The sequence below is a fragment of the Struthio camelus genome, chromosome 15 (assembly GCF_040807025.1).
Source record: "Struthio camelus isolate bStrCam1 chromosome 15, bStrCam1.hap1, whole genome shotgun sequence".
Classification (NCBI taxonomy): Eukaryota; Metazoa; Chordata; class Aves; order Struthioniformes; family Struthionidae; genus Struthio; species Struthio camelus.
This window is the reverse complement of record NC_090956.1, coordinates 21,302,069-21,318,250: the sequence shown is the minus strand read 5'-3', so window position 1 is coordinate 21,318,250 and position 16,182 is coordinate 21,302,069.

Genomic DNA, 16,182 nt, shown 5'->3' with positions numbered 1-16,182 from the left:
TGCCGGTACTGTACTGGAGCAAGGGAGAGGAATCATGGCAGAAGTGGAGCGATTTATCTTAGAGAGTGTATAAGGTAACTAATATGTTGCCAGGTAATTTTAGGGGAGCTTTGGGATGCAGAGTCTTGCAAGGTCATCTGTGCCTAGACAGCTGCATCAGTAATATCATATAACACCAAGATTGCTTTGGTAATGATAAGTAAAACATCAGATTTGGGTATGAATGTGGCAGAATTGAGATCAACAAGGAAAAAGTAATTAAGGGCCAGTTGCTCATTTGGGAGAAGACTGGGCAGAGAAGGGGAGAGTCGTGGTCAGTGAAAAGGTAGGTCCAGAAATAGAAAAAAGGGACAATCAGGTATAAAATCAGGTAAAGAACTGGGGGGGGGGATCTTCCAACATTAGGCGTGCAGATGCCTGTGATGCTGGCCTGCAGAGATAAGCCTAGTAGGCTACTGAATGGAACCCCTTAGGACAGCCTGCCAGCTGCCCCATCAGGGTGATGTCTGAAACACTTGGTGTGAGAAGACAGAGTAAGGAGTGACAGATTTGTACCCTAGTACCAGCTGGTAGAGGGAAGAGAGATGAAACTGCAATTCGACAGTAGTTGTGCATGATTCATAAGATTTAAGAATTACAACTAATAGCTTTATAATTGTGCATAATAGTGTGCCAAAAGATATAGTTTTATTAGATTTTTTAGTTTCTTAGTAGTGGTAATCAATAGTAGTAGTAGTTAATCTTAATAATAATGGTAATTAATAAACACTGTAGACCTTTAAATCAATCATGTCTGAAGCCTACAGCCTGAAGTCAGACCTGGGAAGTAAGAGCAAGTTGGTCAGGAGGGAAGGGAGGAAGGGGTCTGAAAATGAAGAGTGGTGTTGTGCTGATTCTGCATGAATGGCTGGAGCAGGAAGAGAGGTGAGAGCCTCTGCATGAAAATAAAGGCAGCAAGAGAAGAGGGGATGTCATGCAGGGATTTATCATAGTCTATAAAAGCTAACTCATTGAGAGGACAGGGCTTTTTGTGAATCGCTATAAAAAGTCAAGTGATAGGCTCAGGCATAGCAGGGACTCCACTTCTCATTTCGAGGGACAGGGAGATCTGGTAAGGCTCTTGGAGAGCAGTAGGGTTGTTTTCAGGAGGCTGAAGGAGTTAGTATGAGTGCAGAGGACTTGAAGGTGGAAGCTGAATGCAGTAAAAGGGGATCTACCTTTCATGGTTGCTATTGTTAAAGGGTAGAAGGCTCAAAATCGGGGGGAAAAAAAAAATCATGGAGCTGACACTGCTCAAGCCATGCAGGAGCCTGCAGCATCTGCAGCCTCACAAGCACACCTTAGCCCTGGGTTGCCAGCCTCCAGTCACCTTTTCAGCAAAGGGGATGGCAGTCAAGGTTTTGGCTCTAGAAGTCTCTGGCTGGCTGTTGTCATCTATCTTTATTCTTGGCCCAAAGTTACTCTACTCTAAAGGGCGCATAGGTACCCAGGGGACATCCACCAAGCTTATGGCTGCTTACTGAAGGCTGTTGCCATGATGATGGTTCTGGTGCTCTCCATACACACAAAAGCCAGAGTATAGAGGAAACAGTCCTCTGAGGAGTCCACGCAGATGCTCTGGCAGCAGCTTCCCCTCTGCATGCCCTTGTACAGGAGGGATTTGTTTCAAGTGGATGGCCTACCTTCCCTTGACCCACCAAACCCAGTGGGTATTTTCAAATGAGATGGTTGCCATTGCTGGGGCCGGAGGCAGAAATGAGGGGGTCTTGCTGCTTTCCCACACACAGATGCCAAGTGATCGAGGCAGGCATTGGCTGTTTGTCAGTGCCTGGCACCGCTGCTGATGTGGCTCTCAGGCTTCCCTCCTTTTCCCCCAGCCCTGAGGCCTCACTGAGGGGCCAGGACCAGAGAGGCTCTTAGGGTTTACACTGCTGAGAAGTGCAGAGAGGCGGGGGAGACGTCAGGGAGCGAGGGCTCCAGTTTTCTTTGTGATTCACTCTGACTATAATGGGAGCTGCTGGTGAATATTTTATGGCTCCCACAGGGCAGATAGAACATATTGTGCATTTTACGCCACAAATCTCTGCCTAGAGACAGAGGGATGCTTAAAAAGAACATCACCAACACTCCTTCAGGGTGGAGGGGGGAGGGCATGGGCAAGAAGGGGGGCTGCAGAGCTGTGCTATCTATATGCGCAGTGAGGTTTGTGAAGAGGATGCCTCTGCCTTCCCCTCGGGCCTCCCTGGCTCTATGGGGATGGTGCAAGGGCCATCAGCTGTGGGCCTGGTGCCTGGCTATGCCACCCTCCTGGGCATGCAGATACGCACGGAGTAAGCAGCTTCTCCTAGGTGCCCTGATCCCTAGTAACATCCCAGGCAGGGAAGGTGTTTTGCAGCCACAAGAGCATGCAGTTACTTATGCTGCCTCCTGAGTTAAATGCTCCCCGGGCTGTAGTTGCTCTGCCTTGCAGGCCTCTTTGCCCCCAAGTCAGGCCTGGTTGCTCTGTGGCTTTGAGGAGCAGGCAAAGTACTTTGCCTGGGGCTGCTTGCTGTACGAGGGGGCTCCTCTACATGTAGCCTGCCTGGCTCTGCCACTGCCTGAGCCAGTGCCTGCCTTCCACTTCGTCAATAATGCAGCCCATGCCTGGGACCACCTGCCGGCACTGCCCGCAATAATGGGTTGGGGATGTGAGCAACCACCCCAGCTCAGCTAGGCAGGAGGCTACGCACTTCCCCATCCCCCTCATCATCCCAGCCAGAGTCTGACTTGCTTTCAAGGGCTCCTCAAGAGCTAGAGAGTGATGGAAACTTCCCCATCAGGAGCCCACTGTCTCCTTTTCCCTACCTTACCCTGGACCATCCTAGAGATAGGGCTCTGAGGACACCAAGGCGATTTTTTGAGATGCCTCCTTCAAGGTCATCTTGCAAGGACCATTGTGTTAAGCTGTCTCTTGCTCACTGCTTCAGGAGGGACACCCATGTGGGTCCCCATGTGCATCCCATCACCCTAGGGAGGGAGTAGGTGCTGCTACAGCCAGATCTCCTGGCTAATCCTGATGACCAAAAAGACCTGGTAGTCTGAGATAACAGAGATGGGGACATGGAGGTCAGGGAGTGAAGGTCAGTGTAGGACCCTGCCAAGTACAACTGAATCTTCTGAGCTCTGTCAAAGAGGTTTCAGGAGAAATTCCATAACTTTCCTGTCTCCTGCTTGTGGAGAACCCCTAGAAGTCCTTAGGCAGGCAGCAAAACTGAAAGATTAAATAGGAAACCTGTCACAGAGATGCTCAACCTCTGTTCCAGATCTGGGGCATGGCTCTGGGAGCAGCAGGTGAGGTGAGGGAGGCTGTGGCTGAGCTGTTTGTGTGCAGACCCCACAGAATGGGCTAGCATGGGGATGGGGACAAGACATGTGGCCCTGCTGCCCTGTTGTAGGACCCTGCCAGGATGGGGCCTGCAGCAATGCTGCAGATGGGGGCTCTGCAGCAATGTCTTGTCACATCCCTTGCTGCATTAAGCTGCTTGGACTGCAGAGAAGTGTTTCTACCCAGTTAAACTCATTGCTCTGGCTCCCACTGTGGGCCCTGCTCCCCTCAAGCATGCTCAGCTGCTTGGCAGGCTGGGATCCATTAGAGATATAACCAGCAGCTTCTTTGATGGACTGGGTCTTGACTGGGGAGAGGGGGAAAGAGGCATCTTGGAGCGCAGAAATAAGGAGGAGAAAGCTAAACATGGGCTCCAGTGGGCCAGGGCCAGTACTTAGGTGGCATTGCATGGTGCTAAGCAGCCCCTCTCCCGTCTTCTCTCCCACCTCAGAAACGCCCAGCTCTCAGCAGAGAGAGAGCCAAGACCATCACAGTGAGACCATGACCCTGTGGGGGCAATTAGGCCTTCAGAGGAGGAGACCCCAGCCCACCCCAGGCCCGGGTCCCCCAAATCTCTGCTGTGCTAGCCCTGGGCACCCCCTGATTACTGCCCTATGTCCCAAGGGTAGCTGTCAGGGCTGGCACCCTGACTCAACAGCCCGGCGCCCAAGTGCATGCAGGGCACACCTGCTGCAGACTAAATGTAGACAGCAGGCTGGGGCAAGCTCTGCCACAGGTGCCCCCAGTGTTGGCAAGGCTTTTGTCTGCTGGCAAAAGGGCACAGGCTGCCCCTTGCTCTGCTCCACGGTGAGCGGGAGGGCCAGCAGCCAAAGGTGAGGGCCAGCCTGGGCCCGTACTGCATTATGGAGCCCTTCTGCATCCCAAGCAGTGCTACAGCCACAGGGAGCCCTGCGGACAGGAGACCCTGTCTCCATCTCCTGATGGGAGAACAAAGCATTCTAGTGTCTCCCCCATGCTTGGGACAGAATAAGTCACAGGCAGGGGAATTAAGTGTGCTTTGTGAGAAGAGAGGGCTGGTGCTCTGGGGTCCGATCTGTGGGGTAAGCCTCTCATCTGGTCATTCATGATGTCAAGTGGTAGAGTGGCTCCTTTTATGGCAGTAATATGGACTGGTGTCACTGGGGGCTGATCCCATCCGATGGCTTCCTCATGACTTGTTTTCCCCAGCTGTGAAGTAAGGCTACTGACCCAGGCTCTTGCTCTGCCAGGGGGATGCCACGTGGCCTGACGGCAGCCAGGAGACCCTGCTGGGTGGGGATAGGGGAGACGCTTGTTGCTGCAGCTGCAGAAGGATGCATGGGGCAAGGATTCTCCCCAAAAGCTGGGGTGAAGAGCTTTCAGCACTGCAAGAACCAAGGGGAGAGTTTACCAGTCTGTTTAAAAAAGAAAGCCCAAATCCAGCAAAAGAGCAAGACAGTTTCTCTCCTCCTTCTGTGTGGTCTTTCCTTTCAAATGGTGTTAGAAGGGGAGATAAAAACAAGGTCCCGTGCCTGCCGACACAGGGACAGTTGGCACAGCTGCAGCTGCTGTGGTTGCACAGCCCAGGCTGTCACAGGCTGGGCTATCGAATCTGAAAGCAATTAAAGCCATCATCAGTGCTAGCTCCAGGCTGGCTCCAGGCTGCAGAGAAGCTGCCACAACAGATCATGTGCTCAGTGCTGCTGGCCTGAGGACGGAGGCTCAGCCTGCGCTCGCTCTGCTCCCACCTGCCTGTGAGGGCCGGCTGGAACCTTGCAAACTGAGCCCCACATACCAGTGGTGAGGTGCACTGGAAAATGCTGATGTCACCACGATCTTCCAGGAGGTGGTGAATGCTGTCCCAGAGGCAACCAGGGCCACCCTAGCCTTTCCCAGTGGGGCAGAGCTGATGGCTAGTACTTGGTGCAGCTGTCAGTGTGGGGAAGGATGGGGGCATGGCATGGCAAGAAGAAAGGTGGTGGAGCCTACTTGCAAGCCCTGCACCCAGATGCCTCTGCAGCAAGCTCCATGGGGCAGGCACCCACTTGCTTTCTGTGTGTCCACTCAGCGGGACAGGTCCTGGTCCTGCAGCCTGGAGAGGTTCTGGCAGACAGGCAGACTTGCTTCTGCATGTGCCTCCTTACAATTACACATCCTAGGTGCTTTTCCAACCCCAGGATGGAGCCATTCCTGTCCCTGTAGAAGCTTTGTCCCACCACCATTGTCCAGTAAGAGGAAGCAGCCCACAGTGTCTGGTTTGGCTCCTGGGGTGGCCTTACTCATGCCATTTATGCCAGTAGAAGGGCCTTTCAGCCAGATTCAGCTACTACTGCTAAATCCCTGAAATTGCTGCAGCACTTGTTGTGATGAATAGGCGGGATAGCATCAGGTGGGCAGTAGGATGGGTGGTACTAGAGTGGTCCCACTGGGTCATTTCAGCTGAGGGGTGGGTGGTGCAAAGGCCTGAGCAGCCCAGTGCTCTCTCTCAGGGGCCTGCCAGATTGGGGTGCAGACAGGCAGGCAGGCAGCCCTGGGGCTATTCATAGTGTTCCTAAGGTGGTTTTTCACAGTAAGGTGAATGGACTCTGCAGTCAGGCAGGGTTCATTTGCAGAGGGAAGAAGATAGCCAGACCATAGCAGGAAGGACCCGCTCCCCAAGCCTGATGAGGGAGAAGGGCCTGGCAGTTCTTATCCTGCAGTGTAGAGTGAAAAGGGATAGGCTCCTAGACGTAGCATAGTCCCTTCTGGCCCCATGGAATGGGTGATTCCTGAGGCAGATGGGGCTGGGGATTTGAGAGCTGAGTGGTGGAGTCCCTCAGCCTCGAAGGGAAGGCCTAAGAGCAGAGGGCTGGGCTGGCACTGAGCTGTGGCATGGGGGCAGTCAGGGACTGTGTGTGCCCCTCCGTGGCACAGAGGTAAGACTTTTACAGAGGCAAACCAATGTGCTTGGAGCTGTGTTGCCTCCGCCAGCAAGCAAGCCTGACTCCCTCTGGCATGGCTGTGTCTGCGTTTTCTATGACCCCTCCCCTTCCCTGCTAATTCTGCCAGGTGCACTCTGTGGCTTTCCTGCCTGTGGTCCCCTTCCAAAAGACCATGCAGAACGGTGTCTCACCCAGCTGAGGTGCCTCAACCTGCCTGTCAGCCAGATATCTTCATTCTGGCTCTGATGGGCTCCCCCTCCAGTCTTGGCACACCCCTGGATTTTCAGCTTTCTTATATGAATTAAGTAACATCAATCTGGAGCCCTAAGTCCTTTCCTTAGCTTGTTGAAGGGGACAATGAATCAGAGTCCTTCATCCCTAGACCTAGCAGATAGGACTGAAAGCAGCACTTATGCAACTGAGTGGTTTGTCTAGAAGCTATCCAGGAAATCAGAAGCTAAGAGAGAGGTTGTATCACAAATGCATCTCCATTGCATACTGCTGAAGCAGAGGGCGCAAAGCCTGCTTTGAAATAGAGCCTATTCCCTCCTGGTTACAGCAGCCTCACCCCAGTCAACTCTTATGTTTGGCATTATCAACGCACATTCCTAAAGCAGGGTATCTATTCCTGGGGGATGTGTCTACGTCACAGTGTGGATAAATGGCCAGTGTTGTGCATGGTGATTTCAGAGAGCTTGAGGAAGGCACCAGCTCTGGACATGACACTCCAGGGCAGAGCTGGAATTGGATAGCAGGAATTGATGTGGCATCCAAGGTGACACCCTGCCTCCACTGGACCCCAGCATCTTTGCAGAGGAAGAGCCCCCACCCTGCATCTCAGCCCCTTGGCTAAGGCAGCTAGCAGGCCCAATGGAGGGACTAGCGAGTGCCACACAATTAACTAGATTTACACTCTCATAAAAGCAGGGCTGCCTTATGGTTAGAGCAAAGGACTCAGGATACTTGTTGGTTGATGGGGACTGGTCCATCTCTGCCACCACCTATGTTCCCTTTGCCTTTGGCCCTTTTCTGTGTTAGCTGTAAATCCTTCAGGGCAGGAACTGACTCTGGTCATGTGATGTACAGCACCTGGCACAAAAAGGGCCTAAACTTGCCTTGAGGTGATGCTCAGGCAAATACTGCTTGAGACCCTGCAGGGAGTCATTCCTGGGCACTAAGCAGAGGCTGCAGACTGGCCTGGGGTCCATCTCTGAGGCATCAGCACATGCGAGCATTTTGGTGAGATGCCATTAGCAGGGAGCTTGTTAATGCCTGACCAAGATCCCCCCAGCTCATGGGCTTGATGCAGCACTCCTGCAAGCATTCAGGATCAGGCTTCTGGGGCTAAAACCGGCCCTAAAATCCTCATGTCTGGCCTGCACCACTGAGCTCTAGTGAGAAGCATGGCGGGGTTGCAGGACGGTGTGGAGTGGGCTTTCTCCCCTCCTTCTGCACTAAACAGTTAAGCAGAAGTTTGCTGGTATGGAAGTTGAACATTGTCTTGAGGCACATTTTCTGTTTTTTCACTTGTGAAATATTTCTGTCAGAACCAGTTAATGTACAAATTAGCAGCGGTGGTCTCTCTTACGTCTTCTGACTCACTAATTTGACAGGGGGTGTTTCGGTGGTGAAGCTAGCTCTTGACAGGCAAATAGGAGGTCAGTAATCGTGTCTTCCCGGGAAAGGACCTGCAAGTTGAGGCCACTGGAGAGGAGGGGGAAGGGAGGCTGTGAATCAACCAACCTGCAGCCGCAACAATTAGGGAGCAGGGAGCTGAATGCTTACTGAGGCTAGGAAGGTCTCAGACTGAGGTTTGCAGAGGTGTCATCTCCTTCCTGATCCATCCCAATGTTCCTTCCATTAGTCCCTGTCTGAGGGATTCAAAGTTTCTTTTCAAAACAATTTTCTTTTTTTCTCCAAGGGCTGCTGTACTAAGTAAGGCAACAGGGAGGACATTGGATGATGCATTTGGGTGTCTTTAATCACTGGAGACACAGATGTGGTTTGTGCTGTTCAATGTCTCAGGACGTCAGAAGGCCACTGCAGGATGCTCACTACCTAAGGGGAGAAGAGACCACCCTCCCCCCCCCCCCACCCCCATTTGCAAGTGATATGGAAGGACTAGGAAAGGTGAGGCCTTTCCTGGAATGATGAAAGGGCCATCTAGGAGGGCAGGATAAGGGAGGGCCTAAGGCCTAGGAGGGCCATAAGGCAGGATGGACCCCAGGGGAGCCTTTAGGGTTGTCTGATCCTTCCAGATGTGGTCCTCAGATCCCTCCAGACAACCTAAACTGCCTCCTGATCACAGCACAAGGGAGCCAGCATGGTGAGGAGGCCACGCAGAAGTGATGCAGGCTACTACTTGCCATGGAGAGCAGGCAGGGAGAGGGCCCATTGCTCCATGGCCTTTTTCCTCATATCTCTTAAGACAAGTTGTCAGGCTACTCCTGTGAATCTGGTTCTCAGTTTGTAGTATGACAGCACCCATGATAAGCCTCTCTCTTCCTTAATTTTAGAAAGAGATACTAGCTAATGTTCACACCATGCTGCACACGTCTGTTTTTTTGTGCATATTACCATTATGCTAGGTTATCAATATGGGAAGGATAGGCTCAGTACAGTGCAGGCCCCTTTTATTTCTGTAGCTGAACAAGTAGTTTTTTAGTTGCTATCAGGGAATGCACCACTGCCTGCAGGGGCCTGGAGACGTGCTACATTTTGCAGTGATGCACAGCAGACTGCCCAGAGTCAAGGCACACCCAAGAGATTCAGCCCAAGAGTTAAATGATGCTCAGGACCATGTCCTTCAATCTGTCCCCCAGGAAAGAGGCTCACAGAACAGATGGACTTTCTGTCTTCCTCTGGAGGTCAACAACTTTTGGGTCTGTGGAGGGTTGTACGCTAAAAATCACCAGCATTGGTCACTTGCGAGTTTTCACTCTCTAAGCTCAGTTTTCTGGGGGGGGAGGCGGGGGGGTGTCTTTCCCACAAGCATGATGGAAGAGGCTGCAGTGCGTCTCGTACTGTATTGCTGAAGCAATTCTGTATCTCCCAGCTCAGTTTTATTTCTTAACTTATTATAACTTAAGAAGACCTCTCTCTTCCAGCTTAGCCAATTCTAGCAGAGCAATTTCCAGCATCAGTGAAAACAAACCATTGCCCAAAGGTGAAGATAAGAATAAAACTAAGCAGCACTCACTCATTGACTTGATAGTTCTGACCAGGCTTGGGAAGGACAGATTAGTGCTCTAGCAACAAGAGGGATCCAGCCTGGAGAGTCCTTGGGTTAAACTAGTTCAAGCCTTATCCATTGGGATGTGTATCCTTTGTGATGTTCTTTTCTGATAGCAGATGCCTTCAAGGTGCTGAACAGCTGTCTAAACAGGGTTTCTGCTCAGTCTCTTCTCACACCACTATCCTTTGACATCTGGGCCCCAATATGGAACGCAGTGAGTTGGCCCAGATTGGCCCTTGGCACCAAAAGTGAACTGGAAGGTCAGAGCTTCCCGGATACTCTCAAAGCCTCAACCTTGTATCCAGGTTGGCTCAGAGAGCTCATCATTAGGACTGACCATGCTGGGTCTGAGTCTGCTCAGCCTGGCAGAGGAATACATGGCTGGGCAAGCCCAGGCACCTTCTGACTCCACTAAGGCCTGGTTTCTACTGAAGCAGGCAAAGGTGTTTTGCAGCTGCTTTGTCCGGGCAAGAGAATGTTTGGGGAACTCCAGCCCTCACTCCCAGAAGCAGACTCAAAAGGAGGTCATAGCACCAACCTCACTTTATAAAATCCCTTTTGCCTCCCCAGCAGAGCTGTGGGCTTCAAGCTGAATTCAGTTGTGTCTGCAAGTTCAGTTACACTGGGCCACACCCTGTCACCTATCCATCTACAGGGAGCTGATTATTGGATCTGATTTGTCCAAAAGCTTTGGAGATAGGCAGCTTGTCAAAGTCATGTACACAGTGGTCTGGAAAAAAAAAAAAGACTTGCTGTGTGCATGGATGGAGGTTATTTGATGTCTGACCCTATTGGTGGCCTTTGAGGTCTCATCCTAAAATCACTGTGAGATTGTGCACCAAAATTTCCTGGTTGTATCACCTTTAAGGGGATGGAAATATAAACCAAAGAAGGTGAACACCACTGTGGAAAGGACAGCTCCAAAGCACATTCATGCAATTCAGTGTTCTCCTCTGTTTACCTCTTCCTAGTGTCATTTACTGATGACTTTTTTTTTAGAGGGTGAGGTCTTCCTGCTCACTGAGTTTACTCTCAAAGACATAAAATCCCCCTGGATGTTAGTGTTGTATTCTGTTGTCTGTGTAACATTGCAACTACCTGCCTGTACCAGGCTTTTGCAAAATCCTCCCTTTTGGGGGCAAACTGGGCACCTGGGTGATCAGAGCTGCTGTTTTGCAACATTAGGGGAGCAGCCTGAAGATTTTTGAGCAGTTACATTTGTTGAAGGCTTGAATCAGGCAAATTGAGTGGTCCTTATCCTCCCCCAGATTCAGCTTCATTTTCTGACATACTCTCCTCATTCCAAAAACTGGAGGCCTCAGATGTTGTCCTGTAAGGGTCAATCACTTGGCTCTGAAAGCAATTGCCAAGAAAAACAATTTTGTTTATGTCATCCTGCATAGAAACAGTGGCTCAGTTCAGCCTACCCTAAGAGCCCTTCAGCAGCAGCACCACCAGGCCCTGCAAAGGAAGTGGGAACTCCTGATTCATCTTTCTAAATTAAAAACGGAAGTTTGCTTCTGAGGAATCAGTCTGTCCAGTTAGCAGATACACCACACGCTCCCAATTTTTGGTGATAACACACACATCACTCAAGAGGATCCCTAGCTGCCTGCTAATGCAGTTCTACATTGTTCTTGTGACACACAATTGTTGAAGAAACTCATTTTCAGCAATGGTATCCTCACATTTTCCTGATATGGTCTCCACCATGGCCAACTTCACCATAAACCTAGCCAGCCAGACATCAAGGTGATTACCCTAACTCTTTTTGGCTAGGTCATAGAAATACTGCACTTCGTCTAGTACCTGAAAAATCCCCACAAAAATTACTATGCTTAAAACAAATAAAGTTACTTTCTACATCTCCCATTCTATACCTTGCTTTTGGTAAGATATGCAGACATGTCAGATGGATGGCCAGAATATAAGAAGACAATAGGTTAACTCGGCAGTTTTTTCACTCAGCTAGATCAAGACCTCTCTTTCGGGGCATTGCAGATACCGTAAACCAACCATAATGGCAGGATGTAAGAATAATGGAGACACCGTGATTGCCACCCTTGTCCTGGTATAATGCAAAGGTCAAGGAGAGCTTTGCGCAGGACTTGCAGTAGCTTTCAGAGGCCCCAGTAGAGCTCAGGGTTCTAAAGATGGAGAACGAATCTCCCCTCAGAAGAGACTGGCGTGACTGGAAAGCAGAGACAGCACAGAGCTTATGGTTACCCAGGAAGTGAGGACATGGGGAACCAGATCTCCCCAAATGCTGCCCTTCTGCCAGGGCAGGTTTTGTGGCTCCAGGCAGAGGCCCTCTGGTCCTGTGCACTCTGACTCTCTTTTAATGGTATTGCTGCAAATGCATCAGTCACACCACCAAAACCTAGGAGCTGCCTGATGGCCTCCTCTCATAGGCCTCCATCCCAGATGATATCTGACCTCCTGCCTTGCTCCACACCCACCACTTCCTAATGCATGCTGGTACTTCAACACTGTGCCAGCCACCGTCCTGGCTGAGCACACAGGAGGAGAGAATTGGAGGGAGCAGGCAACAGAGCTACTCTTGCCTGGCTCCCCATGATGCTGCCAGCTGGGTGCTCCTGTACTGAGGGGCAGCAAGCATAGAGTATCAGCCTCACTAATGCCTCAAAGCCCTCAGAGGGAGCTGCTGTATTCAGATGGAGGCTAGGGTGAAACAACTCAGGCAGCACAAATCAGCTGTGACAGGCCCAGAAAGGCTGAGCCTGGGGGTGCGGAAAAATACAAGTTAGTTTCTTTTTCCTTACCATATGTTCCCCTTCAGCTGTGGGCGGCACAATAATTATTGCTATCCACCATGCTGGTCTGGCTTGTCACACAGGCTGCCTGCTGCTCAGCAGCAAGGAGCTGAGCTTCAGGTCTGCAGGCAGTGCCTGGGCACCAGGGTTCCCACAACCCGCCCCAGCAGGCCATGCAGGGGCCTCTGACCCACTCAGACTGAGAAACAGGAATCTGGATCCCTGATTCCCACCCCAGGGGCAGGCTCTGGTCCCCAGGTTAGATTCTTCTTGACAGAAGAGTCATTGACCTGAAGGAATAAGAGTTGGGGAGCAGACTGCAGATGCCCCTTCCCCTAGCGGCACTACCTAGGGAATGCATGCCATCTTACTATTCAATATGGAATGCGTGCTCTCCCCCACTTCTCTGCTGGTCATTTCCCGGTTGCATTAAAGCCTGGTGTAAGTACCTTTGCCTTCTTTAGCAAGACATTGCCACTTGTCTGTATCCAGATCTCACGCCTTTCTCTGGATCATCTGTTTCTGGCTGCTGTGGAGGAAGTAGCTGGGCTGTCACTGTGGTCTGGTTTAGCCATCCCTGGGCTTCTACATCCAGGGCTACCTCATCTCCGTTCTGCTACATCTCACTTACTGCAAAAGGAAAAGGAGAGAATTTGGAGAACGTCAGAAGGGCTTTGGCTCTGTGAGGATGAATTTCTGGACGGTGTTGTTGATTTCCAACTCAGAAAACTTTGTATAGGATTTCGGGCCCTGGCTTTGGTTTGCCCTCAGAGAGATATTCGCAGCGGTGAACAGTGTAGACAGGACTGGCTAGTGGCCCAGCCTGTCCCCTATAAAGGCACCTCATGTAAAGGTCTGGAAGGAGCCACTGGGAGTGGGATGGAGATATGGTGCCATAAATTAGCGTAGCCCGTCCTTCCTGGACCATCACAGTTGTGTTGGTGTTCAGCCATGGGCTTTGCTTCCCATTGCCACAGTAGCTCTCTCCTCAGCTTTTCTGGCACACTATCTAAAGCAGTAGAAACCTTCATAGAAGTGGCAGCTTTCAACCAGCTTGCCTTGCCCCCACCCTCCCTAGACCTTTGGTAAACTAGGAAAACCCTTCAGCACTTTCCCTCTGTGGACACTCAGGTTTACAGTTCACATTTTTAGCAGCCCATGTTACTTAAATCATGACAGTCCTAAAACCTACCAATCATGATTTTAGATATCACATATACTACCTGTACTGCTCGAGCATCCAGTCCCTGCCTCAGTTTCCTCATGAGATCACTTCCTGTGGCCTCAGCAGACATCTTGCAGGCTTAGTGGAGGTGGGGATCCTCCACTAGCTGAGATACTAGAAGATGAAACTGCTAAAAAATAATCCAGTATTGGGTGACTTTCCCAGATTACCCTCAGAGGCTGTGACATAGAAAGGAACGGATGCAGTCCCTAGGCTATGGTTGGAATATCCTTGCTAAGCTTCATCCTGAGGACTCAGCTCACCAGGGCAGTGAGCATACAAATGGAAAAGCAAAATGAAATATGTGGTGCCACAGGCTTGGCAACAAGTTGAGGGGCTATTTGGAAGATGAACTTTTACACAGACCAGGCAGGGATCTCGCTTTCTCTTCTTTCTTTCAGAATGCATAAAAAAGCTGTAAAACATATTTTCTTTTTCCTCCTCCATCTGATCTCTAATGCCCAGCATCCCTGGGAGATACCAGTGTCTTGCCAGTGACCTGAGCCACAATTGGTTCTGCCCAGCCAATTGAGTGAATCACTGACTCTTTAAACTGGTTCTGCGGCAAAGGACCTTAATCGAGTCACCGCACTGGGGCTAGGATGCTGATTCGATGTGACAGCAGTCCCACACACCTCCCTGAACGCGGCTGCTTGGGGCAATGGCCAGCACGCTTCTCAGATCCTGGAGGGTTGCAAGGGAGCCAGTGGCAGCAGGGCTCTCTGGTTGGCTTCTACTTAGTACCGGGCGGGTAGGGGAAGAGACAGGTGCCCTTCCACCTGGGAAGGGCTGGGAGGCATGGGCGGCATGGGGCTGAGGGAATACCGAGGGGGCTGGGGAATCTTTCAAAAGTGCTGAAGTGATCTCAGACGTCACTGGAAGGCAGTTTAATACCTGTCAATCGCACGGAAAATTGCATATTTGGCCTCAAAGCCCTCCTCCCTGCCTACCCCTCCCCACACCCTGTCCTATTTTGAAGGGATCATTTTCTCAGCACTAATGAAAGTGACAGCCAGGCAGGGTTGGTATTTGGTATCATCAGTGAGAATATTAATGGCTGGTGCTCAGAATTAACTCTTTGAGAGTCCAATCAAAGGCCATTATCAGTGTGAGGCTGCCTCTGTGGGCTGTACTGCACAGACACAGGCCATGTTGGAGCCTGGTTTTCCCAACCCTCTGTCAGGGACTGCAGGTGGGAAGGCAGCCCCAGTTTCAGGAGGTTTTAATTGCCAATTTGCAGCCTGGAGGAGGCTATTGACTGCCTCCTGCAGAAAAAGGGCCTGCATGAGGATTCCCTGAAAGTAAGCAGAAAGGTGGAGACTGCAGGGCTGGTGATGGATGCTGGTAGCTGTTGCAGCTGTAGGGGAAAGGGGTCATGGTGATGGTGATGGTGATGGTGATGGATGAATGCCACTGAAGGACCATTCATGTGGCATTAGCAGGCTTCTTCAGAGACCGGGGTGGAAGAGGAGGTGAGAAGGCAGACATCAGAGGTGACTTGTCATAGCCAGGCTATGGGTAGGGAAAAGGGACGAGCTCACCTTGAAACCAGGCAGGCTCTGGCAATCTGAGCATGTTCATCTTCACCACTAGCATAAGGGTGACTGTTTGGCTGGAAATGGTGGTTGACTAGGAAGCAGAGTTCCCTGTGAGGGCTTGAAAACATCTGCTTATGACTGCTGAAAAACAAACATACCTCAAAATCTCTCCTGTAATGCTTAGGGTTTTTTTCCCGCCTTGTCTCCTTTGCTCCACCATTGCTGTCTCATTTGGTGCCATGATCACTTAGGACACTTTGATGCCAATGTAATTAGCCTGTGCAAAATCAGTCAGACTTTGATTTTAAGTGGGAGCTCAAACAATGTGTTTTCTAGTTGTTGAACCTATTAGCAATGGGATTGTTGCCAGTGGTGAAGGGGTGCTATGTGAGAGAGTATGCCTCCTTGGGCTGCATCTCTGCAATGAATGACTTTAGCCATGAAGAAGCTAGTTCAGAACCTGGCTTGTCAGCCTAGATGGTGACAATCATACAGGCAATCTCTGCAAATGAAGAAGGGAAAGGGAAGTCATACTGTGCCAGAGACACCAGTCCCCAGTCAGTAGTCTAAGGAGTTCCACTTGAGAACTGGGACTGGTGAGAATGGGCCAGGGAAAATGGAGACTGATTTTATATAAATATCTATCCAAACTTTCAGTATGCTACGATTCACTTCCAGGTTGCGTGGTTCTGCCATCACTTGTGCTGATATAAAATCAGGAGTGACTCCATGAATGTTAACAGAGCAACAGCAGTGGCAGGTCACGCTTAAAGGAAGAGCATGCGTACCACAGGAAGAACTACTTGCCATCCATCTTCAGTTAAGACATGAGGATTTTTGGCAGGGGCTCAGCCTGTTTAGGAGATGACTGTTTGTCTCTAAAGACCCCTCTAATTGGATACATTTAAGGATGCCTCCTGAGCTGTCTTTGTCTCCTTGCAGCCAGCAGGACACACGTCCCTAAAATGACACTAGCTAATTAAGGCCATGGAAGCCCAAGAATTCTTCTGTGCCTTGTTTGTTATCTAAGAGCCTGAGGCAACACTGAAGCCAGTAGGACCCTGACAGGCAGCAGAGGAAACCTAGTAATGACAAGGCCACCAAACCAGTCAGGGAGAAAGAGGGAGAAGAACATAGAAATCAGCA